This window comes from Anguilla rostrata, chromosome 3 (assembly GCF_018555375.3).
Source record: "Anguilla rostrata isolate EN2019 chromosome 3, ASM1855537v3, whole genome shotgun sequence".
NCBI classification, from domain to species: Eukaryota; Metazoa; Chordata; class Actinopteri; order Anguilliformes; family Anguillidae; genus Anguilla; species Anguilla rostrata.
The window spans coordinates 47,897,413-47,904,007 of NC_057935.1; the positions used below are offsets into that span (position 1 = coordinate 47,897,413).

The 6,595-nt window shown below is 37.2% G+C and overlaps 1 long non-coding RNA gene across 1 annotated transcript; it reads left to right on the forward strand.

The window, feature by feature from the left end:
• Positions 1-1,595: 1,595 nt before the first annotated feature.
• On the forward strand, positions 1,596-4,274 carry LOC135252057 (uncharacterized). Its single transcript, XR_010329291.1, has 2 exons — positions 1,596-1,883; positions 3,319-4,274. It is a non-coding gene; the product is annotated as an uncharacterized LOC135252057 (long non-coding RNA).
• Positions 4,275-6,595: the final 2,321 nt, after the last annotated feature.

The window sequence follows — 6,595 nt, forward strand, 5'->3', positions numbered from 1 at the left end:
TGCTCTTCTGGCCTAATGGAAGAAAATCCCTACAGCAATGCTCAAACATCTAATATAAAGCCTTCCCAGAAGAGTGGATGTTGTTATAGCAGCAAAGGATGAACCAACCCCATATTAAAACTATTAAATAATTTTGTATGAGATGTTGGATGTCAGGTGTCACATACTTTTGGCCATGTAGTGTATGTTTCATTCAACAAATGACATTTTTAGAAATGACATTTAGATGAGTCTCACTAACCAGTAGGTTCATCACTTGAAATGATTAGTAACACAACCACTCTGCTAATTTGGTGTAGTGGTTCATGCGACAGCCTCTCCTGCTAGCGATAAGGGTTTGATCCTCGCCAGATCCTCTGCTCTTATGCTTACAAAAAAAAAAATGTAATAATGCATCAAGCTGCTTGGCATAAATACCATCAAAACGAGTCCAGCAGAAGTGGCTGGGGCAGGAAATCTTCATTTCTGTGCTTTTCTAATTTTTCTTAATGAATCAATCTTGCCTTTTGTGGTGAAATTTACACAACCACCACACAATGCTAGTCTAGCTAGAACATAAAGATGGGTTGTTTCAGAGAATTTGACCAAACATACAGTATTACATTTATGACCCGATGGGAGACCAGTCTGTGCAGGCAGAGGTTGAACGTGGAGGACCGAGTTCAGACAAGTCTGCAGTGTGAGCTTACAAACACATCCATTATGAATTGAATTTAGTTTTTTATTTTTTATTCACAGTATGATTTATCATAACTTTTCAATTTAACTTAATAACTTAAATTTCAAGGCACCCCCAGCGGGATGTCACAGCACACCGGAGTCATGACCATCCATCCTTCCATCTATTATATCTATCTATACCTGCTTATTCCTGGGCACGGTCGCGGGAGGTTGTGGGACCTATCCCAGCATGCATTGGGCGAGAGGAAGGAATACACCCTGGACATTTTGCCAGTCCATCGCAGAAATATGTTGTGTACGTAAACGAGCATCATGAGGGTCAGATTTGCAGTAGAATTACTACATCTGGTGGGGATTATATGGCATTGCACTGTGAATTGTATTTTTCAATCAGACAGTCAATATGCAGTTTTGTTGGATTTATTTGAGTATGAATTTAAAATTCTAATTTGTTCTCCATGCAATAACAAGTGCACTAAATCTTTTGCTGTCAAGTTCATAATATATAACAAAGGTTCATTTGAAAGTGCACGTTGATGAAAATAACTAAAAATTAAATGACTGAAAGAGAAGGCAGGATAAATTATTGGTTTATGTAAGCTGTTATCTGTTACTGTTATTAAACTATTTAAATGAAGCACAATACCCCAGAAAGTTAGAAGCTGCAACAAACAAAACCAAGAAGAAAGCCTTGCATACATTCCAATGAAAGATTGGTATCATTTCAGTCAATTCAGGGAATTAATTGGCATTCAATTAGTGAATTGAAAAATCCACAAAGGACATCATGCACATTTTCTCAATTAATTGAGTTATAGTTGTCAGTGTGTGTGTGTGTGTGTATGTGTGCGCATGCATGTGTGCATGTGTCATAATGGACAATGGCAATAACATACAGATGGCTGACAAATCAAAGGAAAAACCTGAATAAATGAGTGGAGAAACATAATGAATGCAGATGCTTCCATACAGGTGTACTGCATGATCCAATTAAGCAATTAACATCCTATCATGCTCTGTGGCATGTATAAAAGCCCAGTTGACGACAATTTTGGATCGAGATGGCAAGAGGAAAAGATCTAAGTGATTTTGAAAGAGGGTTCATTATTGGGGCACAGATCATAGATTCTACTAGTCTCTAGAACGCTATATTAAATTTATTTGGCAAATGCTTTATAACTACAAAACGCAGGTCCGATAAGGTACAATATTCATTATGTAACAGTCTTTCATAGCCAATTAACCCATTAAGTCAAGTCCACACAGTAAGCATAGGCAAGGTCAGAGAGTAATGTTAAGTCAAACTAGGGGGCATGACAACAAGCTACAACATTAAATTAATGCAATATATTAAGTGCAATATAAGTGCTACATTGGAGGTACATGTAATATGAAAGTGCTACAGGAACAAAGTGGAAGGATATAAGTGATAAGAGTGATCCTAGATTGGGAGTGCCTTGCAGAGTAGTGATAGTTCACTTGGTCATAGTCTGATTATGCATCTTCAGACCACAGCGGAAGACAGGCAATTACTGAATGGTTCGTAGAGGAACGGAGTTTGTTCCACCGCTGGGGAGCCAGGATGGAGAAGCTTCATGTCAGGGATGAGGGAGAACCATTCACCTGGATGGCAGGGGGTGCAAGTCTCAAACCCATTAAAAATAATTATATATGGGTTTGTAGAATTATTACACACTGTCAGCAAATTACTTTTTTAATGAATACAAAGACAGGTGATTGGTTGGGTTCAGCCAATAGCAAAACTGTATGTTCGAGGATAAATGTTTGCCATAATTTGTATATGCCTGTTCTTTCAGAGAAAAAGGCAAGGTTCTTATGTTTTTGTTAGTAATTCAGTATATTTTAATTACTCATGATCACGCATGGATCAGTACTAATGGCTATTTAACACAGTTGTCAGTTTTAATCAGTGGTCTTCACAATACAGTCTGTCAATCCAGTCAGTAACAGACAAATATTTAAAACGTATTATGTATTAAAAGAAAATAAATATTCAGAAATTACCGTTCTGATTTCTCCCATCAGGAATATTATTCAACATTTTTCATTGTTCAATTGTACAATCTAATTATGTTTGTCCCTTGTAGTGATGTTTGTGCTTATTAAACCACAAAGCTTGTCTAACATCCTCAACACTGCAATTCACCTGATGCATCTATAATTGGAAAATAAACAAATCACAAATGGTTGTTAAAAAAATGCAAATATAGTGAATTACATTTCGCCTTGAGCTTTGTCATTTGCTTAACTAGGTTTAGTCAGAGATAAATATGTTCAGGGAAATTTGCAGATTGTTCAAAATTAGTGTTGTGCACGCTTTTTTTTCATTTTTTTTTTTTTTTTTTTTTTATTTTTAGAAAAGGCTTCACAGATGTCAGTATTTCTTTCATTATCAGAAACCATTTCTCTCACAACCGCACATATCGAGACAGTTTGGTTGTGCCCAGCTCATTGCAGCCCCTAAAGCATTGGAGCCCCTTGCCTTTTTATAATTTATTCAATGTTGGTAGACATATAGCAGATTTCAGGTGAACTTCAGGCGATAAAACAACAGAGGATAAACTTCAGCAACATTGTAATAATCCTGGCCGCCTCTGTGTATCCCTATCCCTTCAGCGTATTTCCTTTCTTCTCAGTCTGAGAGAGGGCACTCGAGGTGAATGATCGAGGGGGCTTCATTAAGGGAGAGAGCAAGAAGAGCAGGGGGAAGAGGAACCCCCAAGGAAGAGAGTTACAGAGGAAAGCCTGGAGGAATCCCGGGAACACTCGGGCTCCAACAACCAACCTGCTAACTGCCCTGTAATCACCACTCTTCCCCAGTATGGGAAATAATAATTATACTGCACAGCTGCACTATTCTGGACCTCTCTCTTTCATTGTTGCTCCTTCCCTCCCTCCACAGCACGGACCTGGCGAGAAAATATTTTGCAAATCAAAAATCAGCGCTCCAAACAAACAGCACCTCTTGTGGACAGTTTGGGTAAAACACTCAAGGGCTGCTGTTATGTGTGAAATTTTGCTTCTAACTGCATTCCGAGAGTCACTTGCTTGCCTTGGTTGCATTGCTCTCTCATGGACAACACAGGTCATAACACCTTTACCACACAGTGTTATATTACTTTGGAATCTAAATGGCTTTACTATGAGGCCCATTAATGGTGGGTAACAGGGATGCAGATCTTTTGTCTTTCGACAGCAGATATGTCCATTTCTGTCACTTTTTAGCCCCCAAGTAGCCTTTGTTGTGAATTGGGACTGAATCTGTGCAGACCACCATACTGTTTAGAAGCACCAAACATGCAGGTCGGTCTAGTTTACTGGGCTCTGTCTGAGACCTTGGTTTTCTGGAAAAGGAGGATTGTGTTGGATATTAAAATGTGGATATATAAAAATCTTTCCAACATACTAATATGCTGCAAAACAAAGTAAGAAACTTTGAAATCAATAATACATGACAATTTTCAAAAAAATAATCATTTTGTATAAGAGCATACATAGAGAAAAAATAGAAAAGGAAAAAGCAACCATCTGTTTATCTATGTAGGAACAGTAGACAGATTAAGCTAATCAGTTATGTTTTGTAGAGCCATTTATCAGTTTGCAACATGCTTCACAGTAAATATTTTCCAGAGAGAAGAAAACATGAACAAATACAAAACACAATTATCACTAGTGGGGAAAAAAATATTCTTGAACAAATGTTTATTTAGCAAGGTACTTGCGAAAAGTAATTACATAAAGTTTAAATATTGCCATAGTGATTAAAAGCTATAATCTTTTCATGTGATAATTAGAGGCGGAAAATCCAGTAAAAGTCCTGCCATGTGTTTCTTCCAACCAGCTCATTTCACTAATTATTTCTACCTCTTGGCAGAAGAATTGCACTAATTAGCAAATCCTGGTGATCGGAACCAATTTTGGGAGGAAATTAACTTTCTGAACCTGGATTTTTCACTTCTGGAGATAATAACACCTAATGGCATATAGTTATCTAGCTTAATATTTTCTTTTTTTCGTGATTATCATATTTACTGCACTCATACATAGTAGAAGCATTCAGCACACTTGGGGCACATGTATAAACAATTAACAAGACAAAACAAGAACAGTCAAACAACAAACGTAATTATTAATACAGCACTGTTAAAGTAATTAATTTACAGCTAAGATTATATTAGACCATGAGTTGACTGTTGATGGTTTAGCTCTGTTGAACCTTGCAGTCAGTCAGTGGGTTTACATGATGCCTGAAAAAGTTGATTTATTGTATTAGTTCAGCTAAAACTGGACTTTTAAAAATCATGTAAACATTGTAGTCCAACTGAAATCGTACTAATTCAAATTTTTCAAAGTCGGACTAACATACCTAGATAATGCGGTTGGGGGGGTCGATTTACTACGACATGTATACGCTTCAATAGGCCAAAAAATTGGCCTAGGCGTTCTGCGCATGTTCCGTAAAAAGACACGTCAGACACACCTCCGGTCAATAAACTCTAGGACAACTTTATAATACAGAGTAAGTAACCAAAAAAGTCTCATATGGAAATGTTGCATAAACCAATTTTGGTTATGGTTTTCTTTTGCCTGCCATCAGTAGTCTCTTTTGAGTTACCGTAAACTGATATGATGAGTTGTCATGCAGTAGTAGACAAGCGTTCTGACCAAAGCTAGTTCCGATTAGATTACCTAACTCTGAGGCAACGTGCTACCAGAAATCATATATGACTGGGCAATCTCAAAAGATGTGCAGAAATGTACCCTTAAGGTTGTTACTACATATACACCAGTTAGGATTGGGGGTAAGTTTCATTATGAAGCACTTATATGGGGGTACAGTATGTCCTATGAATAATCTTGTAATTAATAAATTGATTTGCCGGATTTTTACGTTAGTTTCAAATTAAACCATACAATAGCTTATAAATTTCTGAACAGGGTAAAACACACTGGAAAATATATTTGGTGATATTTCTGTTCTAATATAAATATGGATGGGCAAATATTAGCACATGTCATGGATGCTAAATGCAGGTCTGATGGATTACATTTAAATAGTGCTCTTTATTTCATGATATCAAAACATTTCATAGTGAAGGGGGTAAACTGACCTCAACCGACAGTAATGCGTGGCACTCACCTGTGTGATGCTCAGCAGCTATTTAGTGGAAGTTAAGTCAGTTTGGGGATGTGTCAGAATACCAGTAACCCGCTATTCTTTGTGAGAAGTGCCATGGGATCTTTAATGACCACAAAGTCTGAAACTACAGAACCAACACAATGCAAAGAGCAAAAACCTATGCGGTAACCTTGTGGGTAAATCCTCAGTCAACCACGGTAGCTAATATACTTAATGTCTGAGTCAATTTAAAAGAACCGAATAGTGGTTGACTCTTGGGCTCTGTCCTAAATTGAATTGTATTCAACTTTCCCTTAGCACTTGCCATCAAAAGGGGGGTTCATGATGCATCAATCTGAGAGTGGTCAAATTGGAAATAAGTAACTTTCATTTGCTTTACACTACCTCTTTGCCTGAGTGCATGTGCATTTTCTTCATATTGGACTAATATTCCAAAATTATTTTGGCTGTTATTCCAGGGTTGCACTATTCCTCAGCAATTGACCAGGTAATGGTTTGCTCCTGTATCTGCCCTGCTGTAGCTGCCTATTGTTTGCAAGCTAGTGTAAGCATAACAAATTACCACACATGTCTGTGTAATTATTTTTAAAAAATGTTAGTTCTACAAACAAAACATGGTTTGAGAAGGTGTTGCTCTGCTAATTACACTTCTATACAATTGCTAATAAGGCTGAGATTCAGGAATTAATATAAATCAATGATAATAAGCCAACATTTCTGTCATTATTTCACATAGAAACCACAGAAATGTTC